The sequence below is a fragment of the Elgaria multicarinata genome, chromosome 1 (assembly GCF_023053635.1).
Source record: "Elgaria multicarinata webbii isolate HBS135686 ecotype San Diego chromosome 1, rElgMul1.1.pri, whole genome shotgun sequence".
Lineage (NCBI taxonomy): Eukaryota > Metazoa > Chordata > Lepidosauria > Squamata > Anguidae > Elgaria > Elgaria multicarinata.
The window spans coordinates 44,708,239-44,724,523 of NC_086171.1; the positions used below are offsets into that span (position 1 = coordinate 44,708,239).

The window sequence follows — 16,285 nt, forward strand, 5'->3', positions numbered from 1 at the left end:
TGTTACAAAGTGCTTTAAAGCTGTAGTGTAGATCCTGGTCTTTAATGTAGCTGGTTTTATATTGCCTTTTAAACTTTTAATGTTTTAAATTTATACTTATATTTTATGCTTTTTAATTGTGCACTGCCTAGAGAGCTTCAGCTGGTGGGCAGTATAAAGATGTAATAAATAAATAAATAAATAATAAGTGAACTTCCTTACTGCATTGGCTTTAAAGCACAGCCAAGGACCTCCAGCTGGAACGAGGAGTTGCCAAGCGAGGAAAGAAAATACTGGCACCTGCTGGTATGCCGAGTAAGCAGCCTTGGCTAGACCTTGCCCAGTAAAAGAGCAGACATGGATTTTCCCTGAGACACTTGTTGGGAAATCGTCTCTCCGCTCTCAAGCGTACAGGCTTGCAAAATCTTAGATCTTCCCCATCTCCTCCTCCCTTTCCTGCCTCTCCACTCTGGCAGATAAATATCCAGGAGTAGCCAAGTACTTCCCCACTCTGTTGCAAATGAAAGCGAACTTCTGCGGTTCCTCCAGCCAGATGCTCTAGCTGTACTCGATAACCAGAAGGGAGGGGGAGACATACCCACACCAAAGTTCGGCTGTGAAAGGTAAGTTTCAGTTTAAGATGGAGAAGTCCAACAGGTTAAGAAGTCGAGGTTAAGACATGGCTTTTTAACAGAGCCTTTGATGGCTAAATCCACCAGCCTGCACATGGTCTTGTTTTCATTGGATTTTAATGTTTTAAAATTTCATATTGGTTTTAACATATTCATGGTTTAATTTGTTTTAGAATTGTATATTTATTCGATTTTATATGTATGATTTTATCTGTACGCCGCCCTGAGATCCTTGTAATATAGGGCAAGATATAAATGTTTTAATAAATAAATAAATGTTTCTCCAAGACCTGTTACTATATGCAGGATTTCTCAATTAAGACTTCAGTCTTGAACGTGAACTTTTAGAAACAGGGACTTTTTCAAATTTCCTTCTGCCTGTACACGATACACAATGGTTTTCCCTTCCTCTGCTAGAAATGTACAATGAGCTGCCGGGGTGTGTTGGGGTGGGGTGGGGTGGGGTGGGGGGTCCATCCTTGCATTGGTACTGCAAAATGCAAATAGCTGAGAAAAAGAGATATTAAGGACCAGCCGAGAAGTTACACCTCGATGCATAAACAGCCAAGAGTCTTGTGGCGCCTGAAAAGCGAACACATTTTGTTACAGAATAAACTTACCTTGGCTACAGTCCAATTCATCGTAGGCATGAAAGGTTACTTCTTCTGAAACAGGGAAAGCCAGTTCCAGATTTAGTAAACCAGTTGCGCCACGGCACAATGGCAATGGGGAAATGGTGAGCAGCGTGCCCTTGCCCCATGCCACATTTCTGATGCCAGAGTGATGCCTTTGCACATCTGCATAGAGTGACTTTTTTATTTATTTTTTGGCACCAAGGGAATTGAGTTTGCTTTGCCACACAACAAGAAAAAGAATAGATGCAGCTACCACAGGGTGGACGCCAGATCTGAAAGGTATTCAGCATGTATTTCTCGTTTGTTCATGCCAGATTCTTCAACTTAATGAGAATGTGGCACATTGGTGAAAATATCTTTTTTGGGGGGTATATTATTATTATTATTATTATTATTATTATTATTATTATCTTTTTATTACTATTGTCTTTTCTCACTCGTGGCGTTTTTTCTACATGAACATGATGGGCTTTGCCAAGTTATGCTGCCTTTTACTGCTTCAGGAATTTCCTAACTTATTTAGCCTGTTTTAAGTATGACTGCTTTCTGGATGTTGGTGCGGATGTATTTTGGTAGGACCAGCTTCTGAAGGTTTCATCATCATCATCATCATCATCATCATCATCATTTCTTAGCTACCTTTCAAGATTGCAATTTCCCTAAAATGTTTTATTACCTCGTTGAGAAATAGTTATTCTCAATAGTATAGGGGAATTCAAATGGCATCCATCCCATGTGTTCAGAGGACTCCTCCCAGTGCAGGTGGCTTATCCATTTCCTCTTTTGCACATAGAACTCCTTCACATATCAGCCAAATGTGTGAATAGCAGGGGCCATGGCTCAAGTACCCAACCCTGCAACTTTCTCATCTGTGTCATTTGAACCTCCTCCCATTATTTCATTTGCCTTCAATCAGGGCTGGCATAAAGGGTGGGCCTACTTGGGCAACTGTCAAGGGCCCACACCTCAGCTTGGGCCAACAGACAAGGCCCTCCCCTGGAGTTGCTCCTTATCTCCATCATTGCAGCCTACTTGTTAACCTTCCTCTTGCTCTGGTTCAGGCAACAGTGATGGGGAGGAGGAGATGTACTGCCAGCTGGTTCAATGGTTCTTTGCTTGTCAAGCATGCAAGTCATAGCTATGATGAGAAATAGGATGAGGACCAATAGCTGCTCAGGACAATGCTGGTGAGAAGATAGACTCATGAGGAAGGGGTCTCATTGAGGGTGTCTTGCCCAAAGGCCCACAAAAAACTGGGACCAGAACTGACTTCAGGTTGGCCTAATTTAATGAATGTTTGCCATGGTAGAACTCAGGTTTACTCAGGCTGAACTGGGCATACTCCCAAATAATTGTGCATAGGACTGGACTGCAGCCTAAATCAACAAGTGTCACTACAGTCATCGAAGGAGCAGCCCAAAGAATCCTTCTCCCTTTAAAAAGCAATTGAGGTGGAGTAGGAGGTAACAGTTAGTTGCTACTGTGGGTGTTGCAATGACCTGTGACTGGGACCCTAACAAACCATTGTGCTGAACGGCCAATGTTATGTTGCAGTGTGTATTATAATTCTTGTGATGTGTTATGGCTATTGTTATATTCCTGGGTTGGATCTAGACTCAGTTAGTTGCACTTGCCCCATTGATTTCAATGGGAGCTAAGTTCAAGTAGTGGATCCAAGCTGTGAAGTGTAGTAGTAGTGGTAGATGATGATGATGATGATAACTAATGTTCTTTGGGCAGATTACGACCAGATAAAAAGCCAACATGCCATTTTAAAACGCAATTAAAAATATAAAGTACAATACAAATATTTAAAATACAATATAATGCAAAACAATAAACAGCATAGGAATCGATAAAACCAGCATAATAACTATAACTAATTCTTTCAAGTTGTTTATTTCTATGAATTATTTTGAGCATCTTGAATATTTGTAGGAAAATGTGATTGATACACACACACACACTTTTAAATGGAATTTAGGATGCAATCCTGGGCATGTTTAGAGGAGGGGGGAATCCTACAACTCCCAGCATTCCAAGCTGCAGTTTTTTCTGTCTAAACATGCATAGGATTGTGACTTATTATACAAATTATTGGAAGACAAAGCTATTCACAGCTACTATAGTCACAATGGCTACAAGCAACCTCCAGGTTCAGATGCTGCTGAATATTAGTTGCTGGGAAGCAACAATGGGCTCATGCCTCATGTGCTGTTTCTGAAACAGGATGCTGGGCCAGATCAAGAGTGGTCTGTGGGCCAGGGCCAGCTTGCAGGGCTCCCCAATCCAACCTATGGAGCCTCCTAGAGCTCCTCCAGGGGGCTTTTCCAATGTTATCTCTGCTCTGAGATTGGAGATAACTGTAGGGATGCAGGCAGCGGGGCCTTGACCCACACTGGAAGGAGCTGATCTTCCTGGTGTGTGTCAAATATCTTTGTGGGGCACCAGGAGCCTTTCAAAGCCAGGGACTCAGCCCATGGCAGGAAAACATGGGGGCACTGGGTGCCACCCAGCCTGGGACTTGGCAGTAGGGGCTATCAGCGTGTGGGGCCATGCCCACTGGGCCTGGTGGTTGGGGTAATCCATCCCCTCAACAAAAGATGGTTCCACAACCCTGGGCTAGAAACATCTTTGGTCAGATCCAGAAGGACTCTTAAGTCCTTATCTTTATTGATACCCAATGAGAAGCACCGCTTGAGACCAGAGAAAATGAGTAGGGGTGGGCAGAATCTTTCACCACACCTTTACCAAACTGTTCATCACCACAATGGTAGTGGCGAAGCATAGCAGGGGCTTTGTGGGGAGCAGAAGGTGTGTGACGTTTGTGCAGGGCTATTCACATTGGTGGGCGTAGCTGAGAGTTTGGCTTTCATCATTCCCAGTGGTGCTACTGGGGATGAGGAGGGGGGCTGCCCCCATGGACTTGGAGTGGTGGTTTAGCTTTAAGTTTCTTTTTTAAAGTCAGTAACGCTCCCCATCCCCAAGTCACACAACTCCCCCTACTCCCCAAGGGCTCCTGTATCTTTAACAGTTGTACTGAAAAGGAAATTTCAGCAGGTGCTATTTGTATATATGGAGAACCTGATGAAATTTCTTTTTCATCACAACAGTTAAAGCTGCAGGTGCCCTGCCTTCTTTTAAATCTGGTCACTCTAGGATAGCTCTTGCAGCTTTAACTGTTGTGATGAAGAGGGAATTTCACCAGGTTCTCCATATATACAAATGACACCTGCAGAAATTCCCTTTTCTTTGCAACTGTTAAAGATACAGGAGCACTGTCCTCCTTTTCCTATGGTCACCCTACCCAAAACAATTTGATTATCTTTGGAGATTTCCTCACACACAGCCTGAATGTGCCAGGAAAATCTTCCCCTGAATAGTTTGACCCATCAGGATCAGTGTGGTGAAAGCATACAACTGCTTACTACCACTGGCCATGATCTATATCAACAAACCAGTTATAGCAGTTTTCATGGGCCCAGGACCTCCCAGTTGGGTACTGTGTTAGCAAGCAAGTGAAGAAAACTGGGTGGGATGGGGGGCGGAGTAGCTGTGGCCTACAAAGACAGGCGGAGGTGATAAATACCTCTGTGTTGTCATAGACAGATCTTTTTCTGGTTAGGGTTAGTATCACGGCTACTATCCACCCCTGCAGAGGTGGCAGACCTATTAAGATGGTCTGCCCTCGAAGGCTGATGGATCCTCTTGGATTCCAGATAGCCTTAGAGGGTTCTATGATTGGTATCGTCAATGATCCTGTTGAATAGGTCAATAGATGGAATCAAGACCTGACTAGGGCTATCAACATGATCGCCCCCAAATGTCCACTCCAACCCACTTCTAACTGAGCACCTTGGTATAATCATTATTATTATTATTATTATTATTATTATTATTATTATTATTATTCATTTATTTATTTGTTACCTGCCTCTCCCTCTAGATCGATGCGGGGTACAACACAAATGCAAACACCATAAAATACATATAACTAATTAAAAGTGCTGGTATTAACATTTAAAGCCTTAAACGGCTTGGGGCCAGGCTATCTGAAGGAACGCCTCCTCCCGTATATACCTGCCCAGACAGGGGTCCTTCTCCGTGAGCCCCTGCCAAAGGAAGTGAGGCAGGTGGCTACCAGGAGGAGGGCCTTCTCTGCTGTGGCATCCCGGCTGTGGAATGAGCTCCCTAAGGAGGTTTGCTTGGCACCTACATTATATGCTTTTAGACGCCAGGTGAAGACCTTTTTATTCTCCCAGCATTTTAACAGTCTATAAATAAATTTTAACTTGGTGTTTTAAATTTGTAATTTTGCATTGCTGCTGTTTTTATCTGGTTGAGCTTTTATATTGTATTTTATATTATGGTTTTATACTGTTGTTTTATACTTTGAATGTTTTTAATTTTTGTGAACTCCAGCTATTGGGTGGTATAAAATGTAATTAATAAATAAATAAATAAATAAATAAAAAACATTTCAAACTAATACATTATTAAAAGCAGCACATTATTAAAAGGCATACAGAAGATCTCAGGGAGCTGAAGCGGGAAGGACAATTAGAGTGCCGAGGGTGGAAAACTCGACTTATATCCGACAAGGCATGACATAGAGAACATCTTCGTTCCTATGGTGTGGCAATATGTGCAGCGAAGAAAGCTTTCTTCTCTGCATGCATTGCTTCTGTGAATTTGTGTCCAGCAGAACTGTTCAGGGTGGTGAGGGGTCTAACTCAGACATGTTCCCCCCTGAACCCGACTTTAGAGCCTTCAGTAGTTCGTTGTGATGCTTTTAACGATCATTTCACAGATAAAAATCTCTCGGATAAGAGCCAACTTAGATTAGGGTGACCATATGAAAAGGAGGACAGGGCTCCTGTATCTTTAACAGTTGCATAGAGAAGGGAATTTCAGCATGTGTCATTTGTATGTATGGAGAACTTGGTGAAATTCCCTCTTCATCACAACAGTTAAAGCTGCAGGAGCTATCCTAGAGTGACCAGATTTAAAAGAGGGCAGGGCACGTGCAGCTTAACTGTTGTGATGAAGAGGAAATTTCACCATCCGGAGATCATCCGGAGGCATGGGGCAGGGTGCTATCAGTATGCTTAAGACACACAAATATATTTCTCTATGCCTTCGACAACAGCGTCAGCTAAGGATAGTGTGCCTCCTCTGAATGAATGCTTAGAAAGCTTAATGGGCTGGATGAGGAAAAACAAACTGAAGCTGAATCCAGACAAGATGGAGGTGCTTGCTGTCAAAGGCCCTAACCTGGGTTTGGAGGTGTGTCAACCAGTTCTGGATGGGGTTACACTCCCCCTGAAAGAATGCGTTCACAGCTTGGGGGTGCTTCTGGATCCGTCACTCCAAATGACAGCCCAGATAGAAGCAACAGCCAGGAGTGCCTACTATCAGCTTCGGCTGATACACCAGCTGCTCCCCTTCCTAGAGCTGGAAGGCCTAAAGACAGTAGTGTATGCACTGGTAACTTCAAGGCTCGACTTCTGCAATGTGCTCTACATAGGGCTACCTTTGTGCCTAGTCCAGAAACTTCAACTAGTTCAAAATATGGCAGCCAGATTGGTCACCGCTTACACCAACATTAAAATCACTTCACTGGCTGCCAATTAGTTTCTGGGAGAAGTATAAAGCGTTGGTTATTACCTTTAAAGCCCTACATGGTTTGAGTCCAGGTTACCTGTGGGATCGCCTTCTCCCATACAATCCTCCCTGCACACTGAGGTCCTCTTGGAAGGGTTTACTCCAGTCAGCCACAACTAGGCTGGCAACTTCTCTTCTGCCGCCCCCAGACTCTGGAATGGCCTGCCGGAGGAGATTCATCAGCTTAATGCTCTCTCTGAGTTTAAGACAGCTGTAAAGACTAGCAGGCCTACTCTTCTGGCGGGGCTACTTAGATGAATTTTAAACCTAAGACTTTTAAGATGCTGTGATTGTTATTTTAGTATTGTATTGGTTTTATATGTTGTTTTAACTAATTTTATGTATTATATTTTATTTAGTGTTGTTCTCCGCCTCGATCCAGAAGGAGAGGCGGGTAATAAATAAATTTATTAATAATTATTATTATTTCTTTTATAAAGCAATTAGGTCTTAAGGATACACTGTGGATGGATAGTTTCTGAAAATCTGGATGGTGGCTAATTACTAACACAATGTAACTAATTGATCAGAGAGATAATCAAGCAGCACCCATTGTTAGAAACAATGTTCCTATTCATTACATACATTCATGCAGCATCCAGAGGGCACTCCTAAGGATGTAATAACTAGCAAGCCTAATAATTAAAAAGTGATCAACAGAGCTTAAAATGTATACAACATGTATGATCAGGGACTATATATCCTGTAATGAATGATGTAAACAGGCTGTGTGTGTTAATGTTTTTGTTGATATATCATTGTTACCTTGTATTTTTTAAATAAAATATTTGTTTACTCACACACACACACACACACACACACACACACACACACACACACAGAGAGAGAGAGAGAACAAAGCTCCCAAAAATACTTTGCATTTCAAGAAGGAAAATACTGTATTTTCTGGCATATAAGACTACTTTTTAACCCAGGAAAATCTTCTCAAAAGTTGGGGGTCATCTTATACGCCCAGTATAAGATGACTTTTTAACCCAGGAAGATCTTCTCAAAAGTTGGGGGTCGTCTTATATGCCCAGTCGTCTTATACGCCGGAAAATACGGTACATTGTTGCTGAGAAAAGTCCCCTCCCCTTGCCCAGTTACTATGCAATTGCAGTTAAGCTCAGAGGCAACAGAGAACCCCGAGGGGGTGGCAGACCATGTCAGTGTCCCTGCTAATCAAAAAACGCCAGTGCCACATCCCCATGAGCCCTGCCGCCACTCTACCACTGTCCATTGCTCAGTGATAGACGACATGCTTTTCATGAAGAAGGTCTTCTTCTAGGAATGCAAAACCTGAATGAGACTCTTGAAAACTGCTATAGAAGGAATAGACAGCTGGACTAAATGCAGGGCTTCCTGGGCCAGATCAGTGAATGGGCTGCTCACCACCACTGACTCAAGGTGCTTTGTGGTACCCAAGGCCAGCTAAGACACTCATCCTCTCTGCCAGTAAAAATACGACAATAATAAACTGAATTCCCCTCCATCTCATCCAACAATAATAAACTGAATTGACTGCCATCTGCTCGCCTTTCACAACACTGTATGTTGCCCTGAGATCCTAGCGATATAGGGCGGGATACAAATGATTTAAATAAATAATAATAAATAGCTGGGCTGGGCCTGGCTAAAGGGATCAGCCCCAGCAGAAGGCAGCTTCATATGAAATGGATTTGATCATCATCACAGCAAAGGACATTCTGCAAAAAAAAAATCAACACAGACTCACTTTTGAGGCCTCCAAGATGGGGTTCTAGTTGTGTGGTGCTCCATCTCTGTGCGCGCACACACGCACACACACACACACACACACACACACACACACACACACACACACACACACACACACACACACGGCCCCAACTCCTTCCTTCACATATGTGTTCAGATGCTGGGCTATACAGTTTGTTGTTGTTTATTCGTTCAGTCATTTCCGACTCTTCGTGACTTCATGGACCAGCCCACGCCAGAGCTTTCTGTCGGCTGTCGCCACCCCTAGCTCCCCCAAGGTCAAGCCTGTCACCTCCCGAATATCATCCATCCATCTTGCCCTTGGTCGGCCCCTCTTCCTTTTGCCTTCCACTTTCCCTAGCATCAGCCTCTTCTCCAGGGTATCCTGTCTTCTCATTATGTGGCTGCTACTATACAGTAGCTGCCTTTTAAGTACCATCTCAGTTATTGGCTAGTTTTCTAGAAACAAGTGGCATCTTTTACTCAATATATTTTTTTAATCATAAGAACAGGTTAAAATGGAATGGCTTCGGTATGCTGGTTTCTGCTGTAATGTAGGAGGTTGAACTGGATACTTTTTGATGCGATTTCCAGGCAGATCCATAATTAAATTTGCAAGTGTGGATAAGACTTACCACAGTCTCCTATTTATAGGAGCCTTGCCCCTTCCAAATACCCAACCATTCTGGGATGAGTCATACTTTACCAAAAGTTAAAGTTGGAGTGACTAGGTGCAAATGAACACAGGCCTAGGAAGACGAAATTTCAGCAAATGCTGCAGCATTTCTCACTCTCCAAAACATGATCACCTGTCAACATTTCCTCCTCTGTATAACTATTAGAAATATAGCAGCCCTGTCCTCTTTTGCATCCTATAGCAATAAATATTCTGTGACCTGGTTCACTCCTGGTTCACATGTGCATAACCCTACCCCAATGGCAGAAGAATGAACAAACAGTGGTTTGTTTTCTCAGTTTTTGAGTTGTTTATGAACTAATCCTTAATCTGAAAATGTAACAATGAGGTCTGTTTTAACTAGGGATATGCAAGAAAATTGTTGGGTTCACATTGTAAGACAAAATTACCTAATTCACATATCCAGCTAGGGTAACCCTATGGAAAGAAGGACAGGGCTCCTGTATCTTTAACAGTTTTATATAAAAGGGAATTTCAGCAGGTGTCATTTGTATGCATGCAGCACCTGGTGAAATTCCCTCTTCATCACAATAGTTAAAGCTGCTTTGACTTGGTTATACTCTTTGAGCGTCAATGTGTTCATTTTATTACTGTCTATATATTTGTTATTAGCCCAAGAAAACAGCCCTCTAGCCTTCCTGCGTAATATGGCCTCCTCCCAGCTGTTCACTTAGATGTCAATCATTCTGGACTTGCCCTACTTCTTCTAGAAATACTTGTTACCCAGGTGCTGACTGTAATCCATTGTTCATTAAGCCCCAGTTACAGAGCCAAGTTCTTGATTCATTTCTCATTGTTTCTGCTCCACCATGATTTGTCAGATTATGGCAGAAGAATGTTTTTAATCTGGGAACATAAGAGGTTACATTATGCTGCACTCAAAGGCCTCGAGAGCTGCACATGCACTTGACATGTATGGAGAAGCCGGACATGCATTTCCCGAAATGACAAAATCAGGGAAATAAGAGGGCTCGCTTTTTGTGCACAAACACCCAATGAGGAACAGAGAAGCAAGAAACAAGAAATGACTCAATACACATTTTTTAAAAAACCAACTCAAAACAAGCGACAGGTGATACTAAAATAAAAGTTTGATGTGCATTTTTTTACATGCTGATGATTTCTGGTTTGCAACTGAGCTTTAAAAATACCAGCACTAAACTTTTGTTGAGAGACGGTCTATAAATCTTCTTTGCCCTGTGGTGGTTGCAAATCAGTGCTGTGTAAGTTATACAATACAGCCACCAACTCATAGCCACTGCAGGACTTTTCCCCAAAGCTGTGCCCCGACTTTTTCCTTGGAAGCGAGGTCACCACAGCCCTTCTGCCATGTAACCTCACTCCGGCGTCGACCAAGAAGCGTTCCGGGGCAGATGGTGACTGGAGCTTGGTTGCCAAAAGCCGGGAAGAGGGCAGGGCTCCTGTACCCAGATGACTGCTTCCTGGCATGGGGATTTCCTGTCCCCACACTACAGGAGTGATATCGTGGGGTTTCAGGGTGAAGGAGAGGGAAAGCAGCGCCGTGAAGACAGGGCCCTGCACTAACAACTGACCATTTGGTTTCAATTATCAGCCATTTTATAAGAACTAATGAAAGAAAGGGCCCATCTCTACGACAGGCTGAACTTTCTAACATAATAGCTAGTGGTTGCCAGATACCTGTTGAGAGCAGGGCCGGCATCAAGGGTAGGTTTGGTCGGGCACTTGGCGGGGGCCCACACCCCAGCAGGAGTCTACTAAGAAGAGGCTCCTGAAGTTGCTCCTCCTCTTCCCCAGAACCTGCTGTTTACTGGCCTCTCTCTTTGCAGCCCAGGCAATAGCCATGGTGAAAAGCAGGCCTGGTAGTTGCCTACTTTCTCACAGGCTGGCTGCTTGTCAAGTGAGGAAGTCATAGGAACAATGAGAAAGCGGATAAGAGCAGTAGCAGCTGGTGACAATGGCGGCAAGAAGGGAGACAAACTGAGAAGTCCCTTGAGGGTGTCTTGCCCAAGGGCCCACTAAAACCTGGAACTGTATGAGAGCGAGTCAGCAAAGCCACTGCCCATACCACAGTTTATGTGGGAACAATAACTGCGGCACCCCAGTTATTGAGCAGGTGTTGTTCCCATCTCAATGCAATCGTAGTGTGCAATCCCTTTGGTCTCTGCTACACTACTGAATGGCTGCTAGATATTTCCAAGCCAAAAAAAAAAAACTCTGGATGGGTGAGGGAGAGTGCCTTTTAGAAAGTTTAGTCACAAAGCGCTGCCTCCTGGTTATACTGTCCCTATGACTAGGCAACTGAGCTAGCTGCCATACACAGCTGATTTTGCAGGTTTGGGCAGAGCAGCAAACTGTTAGCTAATGTATTATCGTTGTATTTTTACAGCCAGAGAGGGAAAGAGGTGCTTGAGAGTTTTTTGCTTCAGGTGCCAAAATAACTTGCTGGCCTTGAGTGTTATGCACCTTGACCTGGGGGTGGGGGCTCCATTTGGTCTATGCAAACACTGCCCCCCCCCAACCAGGGCATCCCTGCTCCAGGACATAGGCTTTCAAATGATATTTCTTTTTCTTTCCACTTGCTAGTAGAAGTGGCTTCATGCTAGCCATCTTCTAGCCATGTTTTAAAGATGAGGAACATACAGGGAGCTCTTGTATCTCTCCCAATGTGCTCCTTCACATGAATCCTCTCCTCCCATTCCTAATGGGCAGTGGTGAGGAGGTATATTTTGAAGTGCAGCTGTTCATCGTAACAGTCTCCATTCCGCTGCCCCCCAAGGAGAGTTTAAAGAGTTAGGCCCCTGTGTTGATCCATATCAACCAAACAATTTATCCCTTTTCCTCTCCACCACCAGGAACAAGTCTTTTGTAAAGCGTATTCGTCTTAATTTAAGATCAAGGTCTAATCTACACCAAGCAGGATATTTACTTGCTATTTACTGTGTTATCTGTACAGCACCATGTACATTGATGGTGCTATATAAATAAATAATAATAATAATAATATTGCGGTATGAAAGCGGTATATAAAAGGCAGGAGCCACAATACTGCTTTATAGTGTCACTGACAACTGTTGGAGCCCATTGGCACATACCATATACCGCTTTCATACCGCTTACATAGTGCTGTATCCTGCTTAGTGTAGATTAGGCCCAAGATACCCCAAAGTACTTTGCATTACAGCAGGGAATAATATGTTGTTCGGGGGGGGGGGGGTTGCTTCTTCCCAGCTACTGTGCAGATTGCAGCAAAGCTCACAGGGAATGGATTTCTGTAGGGGGTGGGATGACAGATGACATCAGCACCCCTGCTAATAAAAACAGTCCCAGCATGCATCCCTGTAAGCCCCGGTTCTACTACACCACTCTGAATATGTGTGACAAAATTACCTGTTCAGTTGATTAATCTGTTTTGTTACATTGAAATGAATATATTTAGTAGTGTTTGAGGAACAGAATATTCAGGTAAGAAAGTGTTCACTGTGGGCGGTGGTAGGGGCTTGTTTGTTTCTGGTTGGTTTAGTTCTACCTGGGGAGAGCAGGGAAATGAGTGTGGTGAGATGAGCGCTTTTCTGTTTGGTTGTTTAGTCTGAGGTAGATTGGGGTTTGGGGTTTGGCAAAGCATCATCTTAGTTTTGGAGGGAGGATTTGGAGGGGCAATGAGGTAAGCTTAGATTAATTGTTAGTCATCCATGTAAATAATAATAACATCTATAGCACTGAAATAACATCTTGTATATAATAAATGTTTATTTTGTGTTATTGAGTTAAATCCGGGTGCCAGCTTGGTTTCTGTTTATGCTACCGCATACTTTAGCACTTAGTAGCCGGCTCCCACTTCCCCAAACTAGTAATTATAGTAACAGTGATCAATTTGACACACATTCAGCGCTGATTGTGGCTGGAAGGTTAGCCAAGTACAGTGTGTACAGATCACTTGGCAGTGACATCCCATTCCTTGGGTTTGTTGTCCCAGGCGAGAGGGGATAATAGGTGAAAGCCGGGTAAAGGAGAGGTGAATGCCACAATGGGTATTAACAGGCATTATTATCAGTACTGTTGCAAATAGGGATGTACTGATTCCGTTAAATCCATTCTGTCTGTGTTTCACAGATCATCAGGTGTCTTTTGTTCCATAGTTCAATTCATGGAATTATAGGAAGGGGGTGTAGGGATGGACAAAAATTTTATTCTACCTGCACTAATTCGCACTTGCGCTGATGCACTTTCATTTGTGCAAATCCTCCACCACCATCCCGCAAAAAAAAAAAGTTTTAAAAAAGGTCTACAAGTCTAGACAATCCACATAATTTGGAAAAAGCTCATCTGCTACAGAATCTGTAGAACGGATTCATAGGAATCCCAACTCATTTGAATCGGGGATTTCTCAAACATCCCTAGTTGCAAACCGCCACTTGCTTTACACATTCCAAACCCTAATTTCAATGTAGTTATGATTTATTACTAGAACAAACATAATGCTGTATTATAGTTTAAAAAAATAAAAATAAAGAAGGGCAGGAGAACTGGGGGTGGAATGGAGGAAGGGAAAGCAGGTGTACACAGTGAAGAGATGGCCTATAGTCCAGACCAATGTTTGACCAGGCCACATCACTGCCGTTTGTTTTCTTTCCTTCGCTTCCTGTTTGGGTTCTGTTCGTTTGAGAAGTTCTTAGGCAATGCCTTACCCTGGACCCTGCCAAGAGCTTGGACGCTGTGTTTCTGCAGGCATTTTGCCAGCTGTAGCTGGCAATGAGACCCGATTGCAACATGATGGAAAACACCTCTCACTGTTGAATGGGAACCGGAGGCAGCGCTTCAGTTGCTTGGCATCACTGACATTCCATGCTGCTGGGGCTTGAGGTCACTTTAATCCTCAGCTGTCAGCAGCAATGCTACAGTAACTGAGCTCATACCTATCAATGCAGAACTTCAGACCGGGGGGGCGCTAATCTAGCCCTACAGGTGTCCTCAGGAGGCCACGTCTCCATCCCCTGACCCCGTCCCCTTTCCCGCAAACACCAATTGCTTGATGGCTTCCCAGCTTTCATGGATTTCTAACAAGTAGAAAGGCCTCTCCTTAGGATTAGTTGCTGGCAGTAAGAGCTTTAAGATAATATATATGCTGGTATTTCTGACCCTGACCTTTTTGCCTTTAGCCCCGCCCACCACTGGCATCTGCCCCAAAGAGCTGCTCCCAAATAGAATTTAGCCCTTGGGATGGAAGGGTTTCAGCAACCCCTGTTGTAGAAGGTTGTGTGAAAGACCTCAGACCCAGACCCTGGAGAGACACAGCCACTAGTCAGAAGCAGACAATACCAGACCTCTGTTGGCAAGCACCTGTTGACCTGGTTCACACATAATGCTAAGCCATGGTTTGGTGCCTTACCCATGGTTTGTCTGGCAGAAGTTCAAAGAAACCACATTTTGTTTTCTCAATCCCTGTTTCCCTCCTCCTTCGCCCACTCCCTCCTATATCCCAAATAACTTTCCCACACTACAGTACTGACATGTAGAGTGGCTGGGTGTTTTTTATTGCTGTTTTTACCACTCTTGCCCGCTGCTTCTGTAGCCTGAGGAAACAACCCACAGTTCTGGATTCACACACATAACAACCCATGGTTAAACAAACCAGATTTCACAACCCAACAGGAAACTATGGGTTCTTTTTCTTGGTTATCTGTGGTTAAACCATGGTTTGTTAGATTTTTTTTCTCATTGCATTGCATTGCATTTATATCCCGCCATTTTTCCTCCAAGGAACCCAAGGCGACATACATAATCCTCCTTTCCATTTTATTCTCACAACAACCTTGTGAGGTAGGTTGGACTGAGAGTCTGTGACTGGCCCAAAGTCACCCAGTGGGGTTCCATGGCCAAGTGGGGACTAGAACCCGGATATCCCAACTCCCAGTCCAACACTTTAGCCACTACACCACACTGGCTCTACACCACAATGGCTGTATTCACACATCAGCACATCCCAGAATTCAACAACGCATTGGTTAAATAAACCATGTGTTAGCTTTATGTCCAAACCAGGTCAGAGCCTCTAAGACCTTTTGTTTTTGCTCTGTAAAAAACATGGATATCCCTCAGAGTGTTGTTGGTTATAAGAATTTTCAAATAGAGAATTGCCCTATTGATGAGCACTCTGAGTTGATAAACTGAGACTGGAAGGGCAAAATAACAAACAAGCAAAAAGTAATCTGACCAAAAGAATATTAGTGCTTGAACAGTGATATGAAGTCAATGTGACAAGAGTAGATGCATCTTTTGTTGATCATAGTACAGATGTGTAGCAGCCAGGGCCGCATATGTATATCCCTGTGAGACAATTGGCAGTCATGCCAATCAGGTGTTTCATATTGTCTGTCCAGTTTGGTGCCAGGATATCTCTTGAGAAGCACATTAGCAGAACCTGGGCCTCAACCCTTGTCTACTGGGTCTCGGAGAGGAGAGGACACTGTGTGTACAGTCCCTACAGCGCTGTACAACAGAATACAACAAAATGGCAACTATGCTTACTGTTCCAACCTGTCAGGGTTGAGCCCAGGCCTCTTGAGATTTCTGATGACTCTTGATTCCAAATCAGAGCTGGAACAGATAGATCAGAGAACAGGGGAGGAACCTCTCCCATGGAATTTTCCCCCAAGACCTTAACAGATGACCCAAGTCGAGTCGCCGGAACACACACACACACACACACACACCCCATCCCATGGGATCCCAAGTTTACAAGGAGGGCATGACTAGATAGACACAAGTTGAAGTGGGTGGAGTTAGGGATGGGGTTAAAAAGCTCTGCCAGGATAGCCATCCTTAAAAGTCAACATAGAAGGGAGCTGCGCTAAGGGAGGGGTGTCACTGTGAGGCAGGTTGTAGCATTGGTATCCATGAACAAACTAAGGGCAACTTCACTATCCTACAGATCATCTTCCCTAATAGAAATCTTAGAATAC

The 16,285-nt window shown here is 43.7% G+C and overlaps 1 protein-coding gene across 1 annotated transcript in view; it reads left to right on the top strand.

Moving 5' to 3' along the window:
* The first annotated feature begins 284 nt into the window (after window positions 1-284).
* Window positions 285-16,285, top strand: part of STEAP4 (STEAP4 metalloreductase) — a 33,654-nt gene continuing 17,653 nt past the window's right edge. The window contains exon 1 of the mRNA XM_063147588.1: window positions 285-602. The gene's annotated coding sequence lies outside the window, so the exon portion shown is untranslated. The remainder of the gene's footprint in view (window positions 603-16,285) is intronic.